Source organism: Anser anser (assembly GCF_964211835.1).
Source record: "Anser anser genome assembly, chromosome: 14".
Taxonomy (NCBI): Eukaryota; Metazoa; Chordata; class Aves; order Anseriformes; family Anatidae; genus Anser; species Anser anser.
The window spans coordinates 17187810-17210769 of NC_139735.1; the positions used below are offsets into that span (position 1 = coordinate 17187810).

Genomic DNA, 22960 nt, shown 5'->3' on the forward strand with positions numbered 1-22960 from the left:
AAACCAGACTATGATATGAGTACACTCTTAATATAGGCCACCTAGAACAACTGCACCTAACTACTACAAAGGCACATACTCTGCCCCCCCACCCCCAGGTCTCATCACAGGATTATAAAAATAATTATGAAACTATGAATATTTAAATACTTTTAAAATGTCATTTGAAAGTGTTCATATAATTATTAACAAAACCCAAAAGTTATGATGCTCTTTCTTGCTATGAATTGTTGATTCTTCTTTCCTCAGTTCCAAAGTGATGTCCCTAAAAACTGTAAACACAAAGGAAACACAAATAGCCGTATCCTACTGGGAAGAAAGTGAATAAAGAAAAATATTTTGAGTGAAAGGGTACAACAGTTAAACAGTTCTACAGAAGGTGAAGCTTTTGAGACAAGAGAACAGTGGGAAAGATTTTTATTTATTTATTTATTTTAACAAAGTACATTTGTGTGTCACTTACAGAAAGAGATAAGCAACTCAGAATGCTGAACTAGGGAGGACAGTTACTTAGCTTGATCAGTCACAAGAGCTGGTAAGCAATGAACAGGTGGCAATGTGACGTTTATCACTGGTAGCCAGTGGGTCAGTCAATCAGAGATTTACCTCTCCCATAGCTGGAAATTGCAAGGGTCACATAATGTATGGCATGCTCAGAGGAGGAATAGTGTAGTCTGATGCACTGACAGCACTGAAGAAAAAACAGAGTAGGACGTGCAGGTGGGTTAAGCTCAACTCCTAGTTTGAGAAACTAGGAACAGGCACTACAACCCTAAACTTATTTTGGCAGTATGTATTAAAAAAGTAAAATAAATACATTTCACATTCTTATTTAGACAAAATTGGCTGAGTAGAGTCACTGCTCCACACTAAGGCTCACTGCCCCTATTTGTTGTACCAGCGCAACTTTTTGTGAGAACACCCTGTTAAGGGGTCAATAAATCATAACCGAAACAAACAAGCAAAAATCTGGAAAAATGAAAAACAAGTTAAGTACTAGGAAGACCAATTTAAGACACTTCTATTTTTATTTTTTATTTTTTAATATATTTTTTATATTTTAAAGAAAAAAATATAATCTAGAATCTCTCTATTTCTATTGGACTATTTAGGGCTGTTACTAACCTCATTATACCCTTCTCCCATTTGAGGGATGGCCCAATAAATAACTACGTGGAGAAACTCAAATATAATCGTATAATGGCTTAGGTCAGAAAGGACCTTAAAGATCATCTTGTTCCAAACCCCTGTCCTAGACAGGGACTCCACCCACTAGATCAGGTTGCCTAAGGTCCTATCCAGTCTGGTCTTGAACACCTCCAGGGATGGGGCATCCACAACCTCTCTGGGCAACCTGTTCCAGTGAACAGCAAGTGTTGCAAGAATGCCTTAAAACAGCTATGCCACAAAAATAGGGTTATATATAATTGCACCCTAATACAGCCACAAATGTGTCTACAGAAGACCAACAACCAGATGCTCAAATAAAATTGCAAATTAGACGCCCAGGATTTAAATGACACGTATACTAACAAAATCAGTGTGTCAGCGCAGCATGCCATATTAGCCCTAAGTCATTTATATGAAAATGTATACAATTTAATATGAAATAATACTAAACTATATCAATAATAATACCCCCCAACCCTATAAAAGCCTTAAAAAATCCTTAAGGTGAATGTTAGCAGGTACTAATTCAAATTATCTTATTGTCAAGACAGACATACAGCACCTTCCACATGCAGAAAATGCAGAAGTTTTCTGAAATAATTCCAACATTTTCCCAAATTAATAGGAATGCAGGAGGTATGCTAGGCCTATTGATTCATTTAACGGTTTGATTTCCTACCTCAGGAAGCAGATGGACCCATATTAGCAAAATACCAGAATCCCCTACTTTTAAATACCACTGTACTGTCAAGCTGTTGGTATTAGATGCGTTTTCCTTAAAACAACACCATATTGACTTTTAATGTTTCTCAAGAATATGCTGAAAAAGGATGTAGAGTTCTCTCTCAATACATAAATTGCCCTCCTAACATAGGAAAGACAGGTATCTGTTATGGTCCTCAAATTAAGAGCAACAAACCAAAGATGTTGAGGTTATTTTACATTGTAAAAATAGAAAATGGAAGAACACATTATGGTAAAAGCAATAGATAAATAAATAAAAATCAAACTGTCTTTTTCTCTTCTGTGTGAAATTGATAAGTTTCTATCATCAATTCAACTGTCAATAGGGAAAAAAAATGCACATTTAGATTAGATTAATACTCTTTTTTTTGTTGCTTTTCCTCCCTGAAATAGCTAGAAGAATCAAACAGCTAGACAGGTAATTTTGCATGCCAAATCTATTCTCTTAGCTGGCTTATGACATGAAGATCCATAGCAGGTATGAGTTCAGCAAACTTCTGAAGTGACAAACTTGAACACTTTTAATTCCTAAAGCCATAATGTAGTGGGAAAAAATGCTGTTAAAATGGTCAGGCACCTTGTGAAAGAGACCGTCAAATGTGCTCCTTATCTGCACTATAAGGATAAAAAACAGTGACAGTAAAGCATGGATCATCCCTTGCAGACCTTCAGTTCAACAGAATACCTAAAACAGAAGTAGCTATTTGAGTCTAAAAAGGGGAGGCTGTGAACACATGAAGAGTGACGATACAGCAAAGAGTCAAAATGATTTGGGAATCTAGAAATTGCCACCAAAACACTGGTTTGCTGATGTTTCTATAGAAGGAAGCAAGGGAAGCAATGAACTGTTATGAAGTGAAATCTACAGCCCCTTGAGGATGTTGCCTGAGAGGGAGTGTCAAGAGCAAGACCAGATTCAGTGCCATGCAAAGCCAAATAACCAAACCAAAATGTTTACACATTTGTCATCTTACAGGGGTCATATTGACATTTGAAAGGCATGCCACAGTTCCAAATGGAAGAGCAAATATATTTCTGAGTAAACAGAGCAGTGTCAATAAATTCAGGTTCACTTTGAATACACAGATATTCTACCAATATGATTTTTATGCACTGAATTGTTCTGGGACATACATGGCTTTGGGGACAGCAGTCAGAAGTGAGGCACTATAAGGCTCTTATGGCATTTCTACACATCAGTTTACAGCAGCAAAGAATAAAAGAGGGACTTGAGACAGTAGATATGGTCAAGAAATATCTGCTACACATTATAATAAATTTCTCTATTTATACAAAAATCCATTACCCCTAATAAATTAAAGGAGTCATATAAAAAATTAAGCACTTCAAATTTGATTCAGTTACCTTTAAATACGTTGAACGAATATTCCTAAATTAAAAAAAAAATCAAATTTTATTATTTAAAATCGTTTCTGAACATTCGTAATACTTTAGAGATTATGAGGCTTAATAAACTACTTCAGTTGAAGATGGAGTCCTGTTTTGTTTTTTTTTTCCTCCTTATAGTTATGGTTTCTAGTTGTAACCCAACTGTGAATTTTAACGTAAAGGAATCAACTTCTTTCTCTGTGAAACCAAGTAAAAGCACAACGTGCTCTTTTTTTCAAGTTAAAAGACACTAATATGCTCTTCCAATTTGTCCTGACCTGGGTCTACACCAATGCAGTCATTTGCTTTGTAAGCTCCTAGTTCTAGTTATTCTTTCTGCTATCAGCACTTGTGAAAGGAGGGCTAGTCAGAGCGCTGCTGACTTGAATCTCTGCTTAAGAGTCCTTTTAAGTATTTTTCCTTTTGTATCCTCCATTCTACAGATCTGCTTGAATACTAATGCCCTGAAATAATTTCATCATGAATGGAGCAATATTCCAATATTATAACTTCACTACTCTCTGATCTCTTACAATCTACTGATTGTAGGATCACTTACTCTCCCTAGCACTGTGTAAAACAAGTTTACATAATTCCACACGCTATTTCAGATATGTACTAACTTGAAATAGGTAAGTACCCCACATGATTTTTACTTAGACTATTTATACATTTCAGTGTAGGGTAAAAAATTAAGAGTTTTCTGAACAGGTCAAAGTGTGCACTAACACCAGACTTCCAGAATGTTCATAATACTGTATGCACAGTAAAAATAAAACAAAAAAAAAAATAATTTGAAAGATCCACTTGGAAACCAGCTATGTAATCTCAAGTAAAATAAAACAGTCTTAAGACTACTGGTGTTCTGAATACCTCTATGTGTTTGATCTAAATGATCATACAAAAACAGGGTTACAATTAGCAAAAAAAAAAAAAAAAATCCACATAAAGGATTCATTTATTTGGAATAAACCAAGATTATTCAACTAAAGCAAAAAAATCCCGTCACAAAGTTCCCACATTAAGCTATAGATAATTTAACACCTTGAATTCATTTTTATCTCTCTCAGTGACAGTTTAAATCATTTTAAGAACAATCTTGAGAGCCAGTACTTCTTTTGATATGTTTTACCTCCGTGATGAAGCTTTTCTTACAATTGCAGGCAGGAGCCCATAAAACCAAGAGATAAAATAGAAGCTAAGGAACTTTTTTTCTTCACTGTAATAATATGCATGCTAAGAAACACAGCTTCTTCAGATTCACTGAGCAAGACCATCTGTCAGTCAAAAGAAAAAAAAAAAGATTTTGTGCATGATGTTTATTCTGATCCTTAAATATTTGTGAGGAATTAACAGACAACAGCAACAAGAAATCACCCGAAGTCATTAACCTTTCAAACTAAAACATTAAGATAATTTTGTAGTTACGATCAAATTAAAAAAAAAAAGTCCACAATAAAACAGGTATCATTAAAACAATGTATTCTAAAGAAGCCTTGCAATATTCTACATTTCATACTGATTCAAGAGGGAAGGAATGTGAAGGTTTTTTTTTTTTAAAAAAAAAGCTGTTGGAGAGAAGAGTTTGAAGCAGTACGTCACATTCAATGAGTAAGACTCCCTACAAAGAACAATTACGCAGGAGAAACAAAGTCCAAATTACACAAAGCTCCCAAATTATAGCAGCATGAAGTCTCCAGCACCACCAAAAGAGACAGAGGAAAATAAAAGCATCTTAGCTGCATTACAGGGAGCCTTCAGAAAATAATCCTTCACACCACAGATGACAAATAAATAACCCTCTTCTTCCTAGTGTTTGTTGTTTCCTCCATAGCTCGGTGCATGGTACCGTTTCTGGTACCTGCACAGGTCTTGTACTTTTGGCTAGAATAATCCATTCATGGTTGTTCTTGCTGTAGCAACACAGTAACTGTTCCTACCAGATGTGACAGTTCTCTCACATACAATCACATCCTGAAAGCTACCCTTCCCTGAGACTTACCAGAAAGTAAGGGAACAGGGGCTGAAAAAGAACTCTGTAGGCAGAATTACGAGATAAAACCAATTACCATTGCATCTGTTAACTAAAATTTCAGGAGTGAGCTACCTGTCATATCATCTTAATTTTTCATAGGGGAGCAAGAGAGAGGGAATATGCAAACGGAAAGAAACTCAGGCGTATGAAGTGTTGAATGGTGACAGGAAAAGCTAACTGGCCAGCACTAACTTCTAAACTAACACTTGAGCAATTTATCTTAACACTCCCACTAATGTAGTTTCACTTAAGAGATCTTTAAGCTGCTACAAAATAAATAAATAAATAAATAAACAATAAATTAAAAAAAATATGTTTTCATCTGAAGTCAAGACCATGAACTTCAGACTGCTGGTTCCTCCCTGATTAAATAGCATCAGATAGCATTGACACTTCAATCTTCTGCTGAAGAAGCAATGCACAGAAATAAGTATAAGAAACAAGTAGAGACAAATGAAGTGTATCTTACAAAATCTTCCCACGGTAACAGCTATCAGGGTTGCTTTTGGCCTTACACCCGCACAGGCATTCATTTTGTCCCCTCATCAGCAATAAAATATTTTATATAGTGTAAGCTATTTGTATAAGATCCCAGATATGAACAAGTTGATATAATTGCACTGAATTGCATGTATCCAGTCAATTGTTTCTTGAAGTTTCCAATAAATACATATGCATGCATACACTATAGCATGTACAGGCATGTATGCATGTATGGGCATCCATTTCAAGTCTGTAATATGCATGTTAAAATTTGCCTTCTCTCTTGGAAGCTGTAAACTTGACTTTGCATATACCACACACTAATCTATGCATTTGAACACAGACATTATTTTCCCATTTGTACAGGAAGTGACTGGCTCTTACTTAGTACAGGGTCAACTTTAAATTCAGTTCTCCTTATACAAGCGTGTATGTGATAGACAATGAAAAGATTTTTTGGAAGTAGAAAAGCATAAACAGCTTTCATGCATTATCTTCATCATCTTCTGTATTGTATTATACATTATCCTCTTAAAAATGTGTAATTATCTTCAAAAAAAAAAAAAGGTTGGTAAGACATTTTCCTCTTTTCCTGATATGTAAATCTCTTTTCGCAAAATGCAGCAAACATACTCATTCATGCACTAGCTTTTCCCACTAGATGTATGCAAAATGTCAAGTGACATGTTGCTTTGCCTAGATTAAATGCAAGTTTCTTTGTTGACAGCATAGAATATCTTCTCACCAGTTGCATACATTTCCTGCAATAAAGTTAGAAATACTATTATGTACCCCTAAATTTACTTTAAAACACTTTAAATTGTATCTAATACAATCTATATAACTGTGCTATTGCCATGATCATCTGTATCATGATTATCTATAACTAGGCAGACCAGATTTAAACACAGAAATAATATCTTTGATAAGACCAACAGTTATATACCAAAAGTTAGACAAGTGTTCAGGCAACTACACTCTTTAGGTATTTGAAAATGTGTTCTATCTAGCACATTATAGATTTTTAAATGTGTTTCTATCTGAAGATTTTAGAAAAATTATACAGGAAGGTAAAAAAAATAAGGGGAAGGAGCTATATGCAACAAGAACACAACCACAAGTACTGTTATCCATGAATTCAGCAGTGCTTCCTTTTGACTAGTGACTGAGCTGGAGTCAAGCTCATCTCTATGCTCACAAGTCAAGGTCAGTATAGGTAACACATACAACAGAATAAAAACAGACCTTACAAACTAAGCTGCATTTGCTAGCACACTAAATTAGATGTAACAGAAGATCAAACAGGAAACAATACCAGCAAACCTGGATATGAAGTTTTAAACCTTTTTAAAAAAAAATCAGGTAAAATGTAATACTGTCAAAATATAAAGTATCAGAGATGAAGGACGGGAGATTTGATTGCATTATATAATATCTCAAATATGATAAAGTGCTAACCTGTGGCACACAACATGGATAACTGAGCAAAGTATGAGAAAGAAATCAAAAGAGGATAACAAAATAATCAGAAGTTGAAGCATGAAGGCTCCCCTTCCAACCCTCAAACTGTGGGTGCATGCAATGGCCTAGCAGGGATGACGCTGCCAAAGAGGATGCTTAAATCATTACAGTGAGCCTGTTTTTATCTCATGAGAAGGGAGAATGGAAGGAGGATTGTGATAGGTTCAATGGCCTTTAAACGTTCAGAAGAAAGTCACTAAAACTTAAACAACTATATTAGTATTTATAATAAATGTTCTGTTGCTGCATAGCCACAAGGATGATACATTCCTGCTCTGCCTGGAAGATCTAGATTCAGTCTTCCCCATATAGTGTATCAGAAGGAGAGATTTAGTCATCTGACACAGCTGGGAAAATTACTGATTCTGATAATAACAACAGGTCCAAATTAAATTTCAATGTCAGTTCTATAACATACATATATATATGTATATACACATACACGCACACATATATAGTTCTACAGAATATATGTATACGTACGTATATGTGTGTGTGTGTATATATATATATATATTGTAGTTCTATAAAAGAGGGCACAGGCTTGCAGCAAAGCATCCCATTCTGGCCAGCTATACTGTGAGCTCTAATATGCCTGCTCCATGATTTTGATGTAAAGACAAGTTAGAGAGGGAAAAGTGTCTTTATCACCACAAACTCGATTATGGCTGCTCATGTTAGAAACAGGGTTAGCACAAACACAGCTGAAAGCAGTATGCATGGCTGGAGTATAGGACAGCGTTGATAAGACGGTTCTACTTTGTTTACAAGGAAAAGAACATAAGTACATCCACTTTGTTGAGGGTTCAGAAACCAGAAGAAATACAGAACTCAATAGATAAAACACAAAATAACGAATTCTACCTTCTCACCTGATTTATAGGTGGGAAATATGGTAGAACATAGATGTGACATTTTGCTTGCAGTGTTCCTGATAAGACAAAACACGTTATGGAAGAAAGAGTAAGGTTGGTCTGCTGGTACTGAAAGGTCACTTCATGCCTCATGCAAGATAGGTATGTCTCATAGTTCATCTGTCTGACTACATCAAGTCAGCTACTTCTGCCCAATAAGGTCCCTGGGGCCTGAAGCAACCATTAAATATGTGCAGGTAAATATAAGTAGCAGTTAATTATCTAAGCAATCCAAATGCTATTAATACAAATGCCAGCGAGATCTTTCTCCTCTAAACAGCTAGGTCTGAGGTCCTGAAACTCCCAGAAGAACGCCATCTTGGCACTCTTAAACCAAGTTGGGTTGAAATTAAGTTACCTATTGAGAGCTTACTAAGAACCAGCAGGGGTTCAGAGACACTATTCTCTCCCAAGCCTTATTTCTTTAAGAAACAAGCCCCTTACTTTCATCAACTACTATGTCTATCACTTCACACTCAGTCCTATCAAAACATTCTAACAGCTCCTCTTAAACAAAAACAAAGAAATCTAAGGAAAACAAGCAAGCAAACCAACAAACAAACAAAAGCAACCAACAATAATAATAATAATTAAAAAAACCATGACACAAGACTAACAACCCGGGTTTTACTCAACTGTGAGACTGCAGCAAACTACTGGAGCCAGTAAGTGATTAATCTTCTTCATTTGAGAAGTAATGAGGCCCTCAATTGTAAGCCAAGGAGCCCCTCCCTCAACATCCAATTTCTACAAGTTTGGAATAGGCTCAGAGGACACTAAAAATACACAATTCCCATATGGCATCTCTCCATGAGGCATCCTGCCTGAGTGGAAATAAAACTTCCCTTGCTGCTGCAGCAAAAAGCGTCCTCCATTGAAGGAGAAGACCTTGCATTAAATCTTGTGAAAGGGTAGCATCAACGAAATAACAGCATAGATGCATAGCAGTCCTTTTTCACTACCTTTAACTTATGAGGCAATTCAAGATAAAGAGTATAGCCCTCCAAAACATTCTCCAGGGTTAATCAAAAAGTGAATGGAATACAGTACACTGAGCACTGTATCCTTTTGTAATTTTATTTCTGCCCTGTGACAATATAAATTATATTTTTAGCTTCTGTATACGTCTAATAAAAACACCATTCCAAGAATAAAACAGACTACTGTTTTTCATAGTCTTATTTACTCAACTTTTGTTTATTTGATTGAACATAGCTGGGGAGTTTGCATTCAGCATGACATTATTTACAGAGGTTGGTATACAGGTACTCTAGAGTAAGTGTTGAAATAAAGTAACTGTTTTCACTGCTTAGGCATCCCTGGTTCACTCATCACATATAACACATTTCACGGACACACACAGTGCTCAAGCAGAAGCTTACAGAATAAAGTCTTCAACTGAGTATTTTTCACATACCTTGGAGAAACTGATTCTCTTCTCAGTCAGAACAAATCAATATTTCTTTCATCTAAGAAATCTGACTAATGCTAGCATTTACTGAATAGGCAACTGAATTTTAGACAGAAATTTAATAAGAGTAACACAAGACATGTAATAAACATAGGGTAAGCAAAAGCTATTTCTATTTCCTTTAGGTTTCTGCAACCAAGACAGAGTGGTTTATTTATTTATTTATTTATGAGTGGTTGTAGATGTTCTGTGTTCTCTAGGATGTTACTGTTCAAAACTTAATCACTTAAACACCATTTATTATCATCCCCCTCCCCCCAACACTTACAAGCATAAGGCAAATATGGCTGGTATGGCCAGCTAGAAAACAGCTTACAGTAAAAGCAGAAGCTAATAAGCAAAAACATTTAAGGACGTTTGGGTTCACTGAAGTGCCTCAACATACTGTGTTTTTTATCATTCTTGTCATTCATGTCCATTGTATTTGAGGATGGCAGTGCCACAGTATATATGGAAAAGTCAACCTCAGCAGCTGTACAGATAGCCAGTCAAGTCTGCAGAAAGCCAACTTTTTTGATGCTATCATGCTACCATCTAAGAAGTTTTCCAAATTACAACTACTGATGTACGCATCTTTTACCTGGCATGCTCCGCTCCATCCTCCTGCCCCCCAACACTGAAGCTCTGCGCAATGATATTTGTACTCTGCTTCAACTCTATGTTCTGTTCTTCACATAAAAACACAAAATAGTCAGCTGAATGAGAAAAATCCTTGAAGGATGTTCCTGAGTTGCCATCCTTCCTGCAAGTTGGGTGGACACATGCATAGCCAGTCAATCTCAAACATGCCCAACCTAATGCAGCTGACCCTTTCCAACTGAGGATGTTCAAAGCGTGCTTGAGGATAGGCTGCCTGTCCCTGAGGTGGGGTGCCGTCTCTTTGGGACTTTTCCAGCACACAGAGGCATCCTCTGTACAGCATCCCAATTTCACACAGATCACAGCCACGTAACAAACATCACGACTTCCAATATTTCTGACCTGGTGCAAAAGGCGATCCCTTCTCTGCTTGCACAAATGTGCATGTATGCAAGCTGCAACCCTCAAAGTCCAGGCCTCCCTACAGGTCCCACAGGTAAGTATACTGGCACATCTGTACAAAATTGACTACAGGGGAAGATTAAGTCCTCGAAGAAACCCTCTTGAAGTTCAGACTGATTCCCAACACCTGCTCTAAGGTCATGTTAGATTATCTGCTACTCTGTGTAGAAAATGCATTCTAATCTGACATCACATGTAACCAAGAAGTTGTTGGATAGGATTCCCAGCAGAGGTCAATGTTGCAGTGAATGGCAGTTTGCCTCAAATTGGATAGAAATTTCCCTTGATAGATTATTTAATTATTTTTTTTTTATAACGCAAGACTCAAATTCAAGTCAGTTTATATTCTCAGTTCTATGTGACTAAAAGCTACAAAGACTTTCATTGCAGCTGTTGCCTGAGATCTACCCAGCAGGAAAAGCATTACATTTTTTCCACAGTTTACTGAAAACATTTACAAACATTATCTGTGTAAGATTCAGCAACATTCTATTAAAGTGAAACAAATAGGCTTTAACCAGCCATAGCCAGCACAGATCCCACCGCCTTTATAACACTTACTGTACACACAGGGAAAAGAAAGATAAATCTGATATTAGTCAGGTCCTGTGGGATTTGAAACAGACAAGTTCTTGAAACGTCTGCTGCTACATGTGAGTGGAAAGGTTGGTACAAATGCTCACTTGGACCACAGCAATCCATGCAGCTTTCAATGGAAATGCCAAATGGGACAAACGCTTGGCCTACATTCATAGTGCCACTATTTCATATTCTACTTGATAAATAAAATAAACCATGTTTTGATGAACTTGTCCTAAATCACTGCAGAGATCTGACATAGCATAGACCCCAAAATATTAAATCTCCAAGAGAAATTCAAGTTCTTTTTGGACTGAGGTAACTACAGTTAGAAATCAGAGTACAGTACCCACACAAAGGAGGAACAACGTTCCATTGAAAAGAAAACAAAACCCTGAATACACTTTAAGAGGTTATTACTTGACACGATCATGATTACTTGCAGCATCTGAAACAGGTGAGTTGATGATCACTAAAAATGTCACTAGTGTACAGTGGAAAGAGTATGCTAAGAGTCTTTTATAATTAAGAAAAATTTTATAATTAAGAAAAAATTTTTTAAGAAAAATTAAGAGTCCAATGAAAAATTACAATCTCACTACTTGTTTCTTTTCAGATTGGTTCCTCAATTAGCATTTACTTTCAGTATGTCCTTCACTACTGAGCACAAGGCTAGAGGCAGAGATTCATCCTTCTTCCTTCAAATCTGTCATAACCATTGATCATTGATTAGCATGCTCCAATACATCGTTATTTCCAAAAAGATAAAATAGTATTGATTTTTTGTTTGGTACTTCCTTTGAAAACACAACGTTAATTCTGCTTCATTTTCTAATCTGTCAGTCTTCACTCTCTACATCCTTCTTTTTATGACTTACTTCCAAGCTGTCTCTTACGTAGCATTTGTTGCTATGTAGACAACATACTGACAGAATTTAATTTTTTATGTGCATCTCAGTACACCCTGCACTTTCTTCTACTGTGTTCTTATTCCATACACACACACACTGGACTTTTCTATGTATCAAAGCTATCGCTACAGTCTTCCTTTCATTTTCGCAAGCTTTTTTTTTTTTTTTTTTTTTAAAGCTGATTTATACACCTTCTTGATCACTCATACTGGTCTTTTGCACACTAACAAGAAGTGCATATATAGTCTAATCAGACTTGATTAGTGTCTGAACCATGCATTACACAGTTCATTTATGATTATTGTTTCTGCTGGATATTTCTTCATGTTCTGCTTTGTACTTTTTAGCCTTTTTTACCCATCTCCCACCTACAGCTACAGTTCTCCTCAGCAGAAATTCCAGCACCTCCTGTTGTGTTGGATGTCATTTCTTCAAGTGCTGCAGCTTTGGTAATAAACCTTCAAGGCAGTTTACTTAGACTGCCAACCTACTGCTAATCATGGACCAACACAATGCAGAGACAGAGATGCAGTAACTGATACAGTTGTGGGATTCATTACAAAGTCAGATGAGCTCTTTGTCATTTAAGTAGACAGGAGAGACTGACATTAAAATATGGTTCATTAAAAGTGAATTTGAGCCTCACCATTCACTGTACCAAAACATCTGGAGACAATCTGATTTAAACTGGAGTGCCTTAGAAACTATTTGAGCTTCTAACTAAGCACAGGGGATTTGGCAAGTAAAAGGCTTCTAGTTTTGTATTGGTATATATTTTACAAGAATGTATCACTACATATTTTAGAATAATTTATTTTTTATGAATGCCATTGTACTTCCTGTAAACTGAGAAAGCACAGAGCAAAAAAACATGGACAACTCATACTAAAAGCTATTACAGAAAAGATTGCAAACAGTTTGTTTTGACAAGTCATCCAGGAAAATATACGGTTAAACAGGTAAGCTTCTGTGTGCTGTATTTATTTTCCACATATTCATCACCTATGTCTAGATATGAAAGCAAAAAAGGAAAGTCTTGGAATAAGAAAAGCAGAAGATGTGTAGAGGAATCCAGATGACAGCTAGGACATGGAAGTAACTTTCCTTGTCTTAACAGCTAAAGGTAAGGAGAGATCTGTTCTGAAATAGATCGCTATTGCTTTTGTGTGAAAGGATGATGTTATTTACGCAACGTTCTTCATTCTTAACCTTCACATTTCATTACTACACTGTACTTTCTTGAATCATTAGAACTATAGACATCACATACAGTAAAGAAAAAACTTTGGGCTAACTTGTGATCTGTTTACTGAACTGTTTAAAGAACCCTTATAAATTGACAAACAGGTTTTCAGAGTGCCTTGGAAACAAGTAACATCTGTTTCATAATGCTTTTCCTCTCTACGTTTAGAAAAAAATCTTGTTAATGTTATCAAAAAATAAAATGCAAAGAACACAAATGGAACCAAAACATATGTTAAAGACATGACAAAGAAAATTAGTACATCAAGGCAGGTGGAAGTACCAGTGAAATTTTCCATGCTTCTCTTCAGATGTGTATTCATCATGATTTGTCAATACATCAGAGTCATTTACTCAAGTTAAGCATATGTAGCTTAAAGCACGTTCTTTTAGTCAGGAGAGGCAACATGAAAGGCAGAGGCATGAACATTCAGGTAGAACGCAACAGTATGTTTTGCCAAATAATTACAGAAACAAATGAAAAACAACCCATAATATAACAAAGCACACAGTATGCATCTATATCCTAGAAATACCAAAATCTCTAATTCTTTTATTTGTGCTTATATATTTATGGCTGTTTCATTAATGAGACGTTTACCTGTGAATTTCTATTTTAAGTATTGCAGTTTCATACTTAATTGTCTACTTTAAAAACATATACTTATTTATAGCATTTTATAATACTGAAAAATGTAATGTGGATTAACTTTATGATCAGGAATGGAGTGTATTTTTCTTTTCATTATGGCTTACAAATAGAGACCAACTCCCATACTCATTCATAACTCTGCCTTCTTATAACTATTTATCTAGAAGGTTATTATTAGATGCGTTAATACTATTAGTGCCATTTCAAAAGCTTTGATATTACTGCTTAAATATTACATAAGTGATATTACCTTTCTAAGCAGCACTGCATTAGGAACATCTTAGCATCCTCAACTAGTAATTCCTGCTGTGATATTCTCAGTTAGTAATTACTGGGGGGGAAGGGGACGGAGGGGGGAAGATCATCATAAAAATATCTTCAACAATGGCTGTTTGCATCTTTAAAATAACCAATACAGTGCCAAGAGTTTGCCGTTGACATCAGTTTGCTTCATACTCAGATTAAGACTGGGAATCACAATGAGCCTCAGCTAGCTCTTGCAGAAGTGCTTTTAAAACAGAATTTTTAAAAATTCAACTCAAAGAAGCTGCACTTGTCGTGAGACTAGAATAATCCAACCCAAATTAAATGCAATGCACAGTTATGCTACATATCTTAAGCTATTTTAGCCTAACCATCCTAATGGTAAACTTCTGTACTTAGCCAATGATGGTGGAGCACAACACATTCAAATTCAGTGTGCTTATCACATCACATTTCACAGGGAAACCTTACACTTTTATAAAAGTATCAGCTGTAGTCAAGATGCAAAATGTACGTGAAAGCAAACAACATAATGCAATTAGTTAATTTTGGTAGATTTGCACAAGTGTTACCAAAGCAGAATTTGTTCCAAGTATACCACTGTTATCATGGGAGAAAAAAAAAAAGTGTTAATTCCTGAATGTGCAAATATACTACCTTTTATTTTTGATACCACTTATTTCTACATCATCAGACAAAGGAAGAAGATAAGTTGTTCAATATTGCTTCTTGAAGTGTCGGACAGAATGACTCCCTATTGATTTTCCTGCTGCTTTCTGCTGAGGGTACAATTGAAAGACATGCAAGTACTTTACACTTTCGTAAGGTAAGAAAACATACAGACACTGAAGCACTGAGCAAGGCCTTGGAGGTAAGGTAGCTGAAAAATACAGAACAAAGTAAATTAGCAGCCTTAACGCAGCCTACCTGACAATAATGTATTTAATTGAAGTCTGAACAACCATGAAAGTGTGCTCCAGCTACAGATTTGATTCATTATCAGTATCATTAGGGATTTTGTCCAACTGAAGTGAATTCCCTACTGTTTGAAATGTGACCAAACAATTTCTGACATAAAAAGGAATCCACAGATGCTAATTTTTCTATTAAAAGTTGTATCAAGATACCATCAAACAAGAAAAGGATCACAGAAAATGTTAAAGAGCTTATAAACTAAGTAAACAACATTTTCCCTATCTTACAGAAAGAACTATGACAAAGAGCAGAAATTACCACTGATTTAGTCCAAGGTGGCATACACACTTTTCAGCCACCTTGTACCTAACTTCAGTATTAACAGCAGCAGTATAGTTTGTCATTCCAGTTTTCCATGAAGCTTCACGGTCTCCACTAAGTCCTGGACAATTCAGTATGCCTGACCAAGTTTTATCTTGAGTAGCAGTGCAACATAAGGAACTGTAATTAACAGCAGAACTAGAAGTGATCTTGCAACTGACTGTTTCCTGTCCTGTGCATTGATCCTTTCTGAGACTACTTTTGTAAAGCACTTTTTCTTTTAAAGATCAATAAAACCGATAATGCCTATAAATATCAAAAGCATCAACAAGTGAGGGGAGACCTCATCGCAGACTACAGCTTCCTCACAAGGGGAGCGAGGGGCAAGCGCTGAGCTCTGCTCTCTGGGCACAGCGACAGGACCCGAGGGAACAGCATGGAGCTGGGATAGGGGATGGTCAGGCTGGGGGTTAGGGAAAGGTTCTGCACCCAGAGGTGGTCAGGCACTGGGACAGGCTCCCCAGGGACGTAGTCACAACCCCGAGCATGCTGGAGGTCAAGAACCATTTGGACAATGCTCTCAGACACATGGTCCAACATTTTTTTTGGGGGTGGTCCTTTGGGGACACAGGAGTTGGACTTGATGATCCTGGTGGATCCCTTCCAACTGGGATATTATATGATTCTATGAATTTTGGTTAAAAAGTCTCTTTCAATGATACTTATTGCTGAAGCGTTAGAGTCCAAGTTTACTTTTTCAGCATTTACAAGTGTGACTTCACAGCTGCTTCTCTAAAATGCAGTCAATATTTGTATATTACTTTAATGAGTTGCTAGTAACCCAGACTCCTAACACACAGCTGTGCTTTTGGAATCAAACATGCAATTCCCATAGATTTCAGTTACCAGAACTGCATTGCTTCTCCACCTCTTTTACTTTACATTTCTAGCATGTCAAGTTAGAACTTTTTTTTCCCCCCTTCTCTTCCTCTCACGCTTTTCAAAGGAGTCCTGTATGAAGAGATGGTGTTTGGTGGCTTTGCCGAGCAGCTGGGATACTTTGATATCTACTGGAGTCCAGCTGTGAATGTGGATTGAAAGGATAAGTCAAAGCACAGCAGACTTGGATTTTTAAGATTTATGTTATTTTTCCAGGCCTCTCTGAGGCAAGTTTATCAGTGCCTAACTCCAGAGAAACAAACCTCAGCAACATTGCAATGAACCTTGACAACTACTTAAGTTTTTCAAGCCTGCGGATCTCCATACATTCTCCTTAACTTTCATTTGGCTCTGTGTGGAACTGTTTCTGTTTAAGAACTGGAAGCTAGGCTTGTAACACAGCCATTTTAAAGTAGTTTTTATGTTTACAAGAAACTCTGCTTCTTTTCCCTGTTTTATTAGAAAAATACTTCATCTTCCTTGTTGTACTGAAAGATGCAAATGGTTAGTTTTGTACAATATTTCAAGTTATTTAGAAAACAGGAAGAAGAAATTCTATCACAATCTTTCCCAAATACATATATATTTACTTTTTCATTTAAATGGTCCAGGTACTTCTTCCTAGAGACTAAAATTCCTTTTCACCAACAGACCAAACTTCAAACACCTACTAGTATAGAGAGAAGGGTAACAATACTTTTCTCAGGATAAAGGATGCAAATTCATGTACATTCCTCAGGTCTTTCCTTGGTCTTCCCCCCCAGCACTGCAAAACCACAACACCCCAGAATGCCAGTTAAGTTTGACCCCAACTATAGTTTTGCTTAACCAACACCTTTACAGTAGTCAGAAAACATGCAAGCTATATGAGGAATGCATATCAAAACAAGGGTAAGAAAGTATAACTTCTAAGAAACTGCAAATTCAATTGTTCACAAAAATTAAATACTTTCAGTGAAATTTCCATAATTTCTATTTCTTATCCACATATCCACTACCATCTTCCTTGTATCTTTCTGCAGTCTTAAGAGGGAGCATGTATTTAAAGGTTTTTTTTTTTGTTGTTTGTTTTTAAGATTTCCTTCTTAATTGCCAGATATGTTTCAGACAATTATAGATTTAAAAATCAATCCTATCTTTCCCTAACACTTCCACCACACAATAACGTTGTGGCTAGATACACACAGATGGGATTGTAGTAAAACTATCAGCGACCTGTAGGACAAATCCTAGATTACACTAGGCACATTGGATCACTGAAAAACTTGGGTAACCAAGAAAAAAAGAAATCTTACAAGGAATATTGTATTTTCATCTAGAGTGGTTTCACGTAGAAAAAGCAAGTTTTTCTTTCACGTAGAAAAAACAAGGAAAAACAGTACTGATTTATATTGGGAAAGGGATCGAAAGCCATACTTTTCTGTAAAGGTATTTTAAGTTTTTTATGGGGACAGAAAAGAACATGCTATTTGTAATGGTGGTTCCTACCTCTTCAATCTGCATATAGAAACGTGCATAAGGTTTCAGCTTACTACAAAAATATCAAAGGGGGGAGGAGAGGGGGAAGAGGATAAAAGGATCTTCCAAACAAAGGATTTTTGAAATAACATCATATCACTTCAATGCAGACCATTTAGAAGACTTCATGCAGAACCAATTCTGAATTTTATTCTATGCCTCTATCATCTTCCTAACAGCAAAGTGTGTCCCTCAAATCCATTATTTCTAAACCAGTTCTCTAATTCCAGGTGGTACGTAAAGAGAAGGAAAAAAAAAAGGCAATATTTCAATTGATTTTTTTTTTTTTTAAGTTGCTTTAGAACACTGAGGGAAAGCACACAGAAAGCTGACATGGTTTGCAATAAGCTGTTCGCCTGGTGAGGCCAGGTGAAACTCTTAAATATGTAGTACTTCCTTGAGCATAAGTTTGGTTCTGATTCGATCTCCACCAGAAAAAACTCAAGATACATGAACTGAAAATCATCCTGACTGCCAAAACCTGGTCCTCACATGACGCTTTCAAACTGATCATCACAGTGATCTGTGGCCTTCAGTTCGCTGGGTCTAAGCGACTGCAATCAGATTATCCCTATACAAGTTTTGTTTTGTTTGTTTTTTATTTCCTTTTTTACAGCAATACACCATTTGGTGCATTTAAAAGCCAATCTTGAATATGAATATGGCAGCAGAGAGGGAAAAGAGAGTAACTCATCTTTTGGTACAGTTTCATTTAACTCCATTTGCTCAGATACGAGGTATTCATACACACTCCTCTACCACTGTCGTTCTTTCAAAAATAGCATGCCTTTCGCCTCATCTGACAAGCAGAGCTACTACTGTCTTATGTTTCATTGACTGAAAAGACAGATCAGGAAGATTACTGGTAAAAATATGTGCGTGATTTGTATGTAACATGCATACAAATACAAGAACTGTTCTGAAAAGGATTTTCAAGACAGATCTGCTGTAAATTAATGCATAGCTCTAAGGTCAGTACCGTTTCCCATCATCAGAGAGTTCATTCTTTAATTTTCATGCAACGTTTTATTTTTAACAGGTTTTAGCACGTTTGTACTGTGTTCTTCCACTTAGTCAGAAGAAGCCTTCGCCACTAGATGTCACTATAAACAGAACATTGTGGATCACATTTCTGTTACTGAATTTACAACGTATTCAACTTTATTACTATATTTATAAATAAATAAATATAGTCTATCAAATCATGTTGATTGACTTGCTTATTTCCTAGAAGATGAGTAAATGCCAAATTTCAAATACATACTGAATCCCTGAATGTGGATCTAAAGATATAATGAGTAAAAATGTTAAAGATACAATACTTGAAGCATGGAGGATAAAAGCTACCAGTGTTTTATTTAGTAGCTGATAATGTCATGCATAGCCAGTCTTTTTTTTTTTTAAGAAAGCATTGTAAGTATCTGTCTCATTAGAGAGCATAAGTAGCAGACAGATTAATGCACATATGCTACAACATTAATTAGAGAATCAGATTTTGCAGAAGATTGATAATTTGATAGTGACAATTGTAGCTGCAATTAATTGAGTCTTTTCTGGAAATCTGATGATATAAAAAGAAAATAAATCACACGGATGCCAAGATCCAGCTTGAGGTGGAAGGGACGCAGGAATTATCTTCAGCATAAAGACAAAATGCCTCTCAACAAAGTGGAATTTGTACTGTGATTTTGCAATTATATTCCATTGTCTGTATTGACTTCTAATGGAGGAAAAGAAAAATCAGGCCACGTTTAAAAAAAAAAAAAAGCTTGAAAAAGCTTGTTTTTAACATAGACAAACAAAGGTTCCAATCAGTAATATAAGCAATCAACATTTAAAATGTCCTTAATAATAGGATAGTGGCAACAGAATAATGGTAGGAGAAAATAACTATTCAAATTACTCTGCTCAACTGACATTTAATAAATTCATATTTAAAAAATGACATTTAGAGAACCAGATGATAATGCAAATGAGGGCTATATTTATGAATGGGTGAAAAAACAGCTTCTAATCTGAAGTCTAAGAGCACCCTAGGTTTTGGTTCCCAGCAAGAAAACATCCTAGGTTTTGGAACGTGGCAGAAACTTGCTGACGGGCAGTGATCTGGTGCAGTACCTCAGCTGCATTCTGAGATGAATGCCACAGATTCCCCATCTGCCCCTACTTCCAGGGAAGAGAAAAAGCTTTCCAGTGTTGGTTCATTCTTGTTTATCCACATCACCCTCTTAACATGAGCTAACATTTTCCAAATATAGGATGGTCCAATATATCAAAATGAGTCGACAAACTGGGGTATTGCACTGTAACAAACTGGAGTTGGGCTACTGTCATAAGGTGTTTGGATGCCTCTCTCCATTTATCAGTGCATATTATACATCTCTATTCTGCCTAGCAGTTTCCATTATCAAAAGGTCATTACAATTCTTGCAGAATATTTTCATTGGCTGTAACAGTCCTCTAAGATTTGGCAGAAGTCTTTTGTGCTCAGCCACAAAAACATATAAGAAGCATTTTCAGCCAGTAACAGAGTAAAAATTATTATGGTCAGCATTCAAAATGCAGCACAACCATAGTACTAACCTTGATCCACTCATTTGCCTTAGAGCAAGGAACCCAAAGGCAGTCCCTCGAGTCAAGTCACAGAAGCTCTGCCTTCTCTTTCTTTCCCCCCACTCCTTTCCAAAGAAATAATTCTTTGAAAAAAAAAAATAAAATCTATATTCACTTACATATTTACATTCCATTTATTACTGAAACGTTCATACTCCTAGCACTTACTTACTCAATGGGGCTACTATAGGGTTTATGGGATCTGGTGATGAAGTCAAATATTCTAATGTTACTTACTTGAATCTCAGATTTAATTGTATTATCTTTCCAAACATCAATTAAATATTTGCCTCAGCTTATAGAATGGAGCTGCCTTTGCAAACTATGAGATCATTTATTTCATGTATCTTTGATGCAGAACAAGACAGAAATATCAGCTTTCTCTTGCTGCTTGATAATGTAGTTAATGTCTGTACCATGTTAGGGAACCACAACACATACAGAAGGTTTAAGCTCTTCTGCTGATACATGATGAAGCTTGGGAAAGAAAAAAAAATGAAACCCTATTTGTGAAAATGTTAAAGATATGCAGGTTGGTAAGGGAGGAACTGTTAGACACTTCAGAGCAGGCTTAATTCTGTTCTCTTGTTTATGTGGTTTATTATGCATTTTTAATTACATGATTACACAAGATTGTCCCACAGGGCACCAGCCTCACTCAGCAATGAGATCACAGAGTGCAATTATAGGGTTAGAATGATGGGTAAGAGAGGTTTGGGAAGAAGTACTATGTTCTTGTGAGGGGCCAGACAGGATGAGATTTTGGTGGATGTGTTAAGAAGGTACAAAAAGATACAGCCCTCATTCTTAAAATTAAACTACATAAGCTATTTAATTATCTCCCCAGTTTGTTTCAGATACAGGTAAAGACATGCACATGCCCACGGTCTTAGCTTTTGAAGAGTTCACCTTAATTCTGACATTTATGCAGGTCTTGAATGAAGATTCTTATCAAGTCTGGACTCAACATGCTACACAAGAGCTTCTTCATGCAGCTTCATTCGCTTTCTTTCCTGGAGAGTGACAGTGCTGTTGTTCTTGGTTAGTTGTTCTGTTTTTAAACAGAACTGTTGTTAGCTTTGCTTAGCACCAGTCAGTGCTGGGTAATAAGTGACAGTGATTTTATCCTATGTTGGGCTGAAGATACATATGGGTCATTTTATACTGTATTTTTACTACAGCCTCCTAAATTCATGTATTTAAAAACAAAAGTCACCTAGTGTTGTAGCCATACATTTAAAGTATGTTAAAAATACACAGAGGTTACATTTCAAATCCAACATTAATCTTAGGTTTTCCTCAGGCAATATTTATTGTAATTAAATCTTAAACAAAATTAAAAAAAAGCCTAAGCCTTGCATCATACAGAGCTTGCAAATCTGCTCATCTCACACTTGAAATTACATCCCCTTAATAGAAAGTCAGTTTCAGTTTGTCAGAACACAAATGTTAATTAGAGCTTCAGAATGCCTGTTTGAGTCTCAGATAAAAAAACCACCAATGCATAAATCAAAACAAAGTAATCAATACAGCTGCTGCAATATTTGTGGCATTCATTTCAATATCTAGACTAAAATCCCAGATAAAAACATCTGAAAATGAAATAATCAACATCAATCATTTAAATCAAATTGAGAAGCTTTCAGACTGTGTAAGAATCATGACTACAATTGATTAAGTGGGAACTTCAGGCATACTGTTTAATTGCACAAAGAAACCCCAACCTATTTGTTGGTGTTGAGCTTTTTGTTATTTCAACATATTAATAAAGAACTATTCAATGAAAATAAAACTCTTGATATACAGGCTGAAAAAGTCTGCGAATTCCTTTAAAAAGCCAGCACTTACGAGCAAAGATGGGAAAAATTCACTCTATGCAGAAAGAATCAACATCACAGAACATACACTAGTCAACTTGATCTTTATTAACTCTGTAACCACCTTCTTGCTCTGCTCTCTGTCCCTTCAGGACTTATCAGGCATAGACTTTCTAACAGGCTGGGGTTTCACCTACTTCAGTTCATGTTGAAAGAAACATTAAGTCTCTTTGGGATCACACAACCACAGAATGATTTAGGTTGGAAAAGACCTCTAAGATCATCAAGTTAACCTAGCTCCTTGATAAAGTTGTACAGCCACTCAAGACATTAATACTAATTTAATCAAGCTCCATTTTGGAATTATCCACAACTGAGGGAGAAGGACCCATTTCACTTGGAGAGGGTTGAAGGAGGGCAA

The 22960-nt window shown here is 36.2% G+C and overlaps 2 protein-coding genes across 28 annotated transcripts in view; both read right to left on the bottom strand.

Annotated features, from left to right (window-relative positions):
- TENM2 (teneurin transmembrane protein 2) overlaps window positions 1-22960 on the bottom strand; it is a 1465234-nt gene that overhangs the window by 1322060 nt on the left and 120214 nt on the right. The gene's annotated exons all lie outside the window — the stretch shown is intronic.
- Window positions 1-22960, bottom strand: part of LOC310881738 (uncharacterized protein) — a 796919-nt gene that overhangs the window by 52430 nt on the left and 721529 nt on the right. The window contains exon 7 of one of the 2 annotated variants that reach the window (XM_083799380.1): window positions 223-20805. The exons of the other annotated variant lie outside the window; for it this stretch is intronic. The gene's annotated coding sequence lies outside the window, so the exon portion shown is untranslated. Of the gene's footprint in view, window positions 1-222; window positions 20806-22960 lie in introns of those variants that run through there. 2 annotated transcript variants of the gene reach the window in all.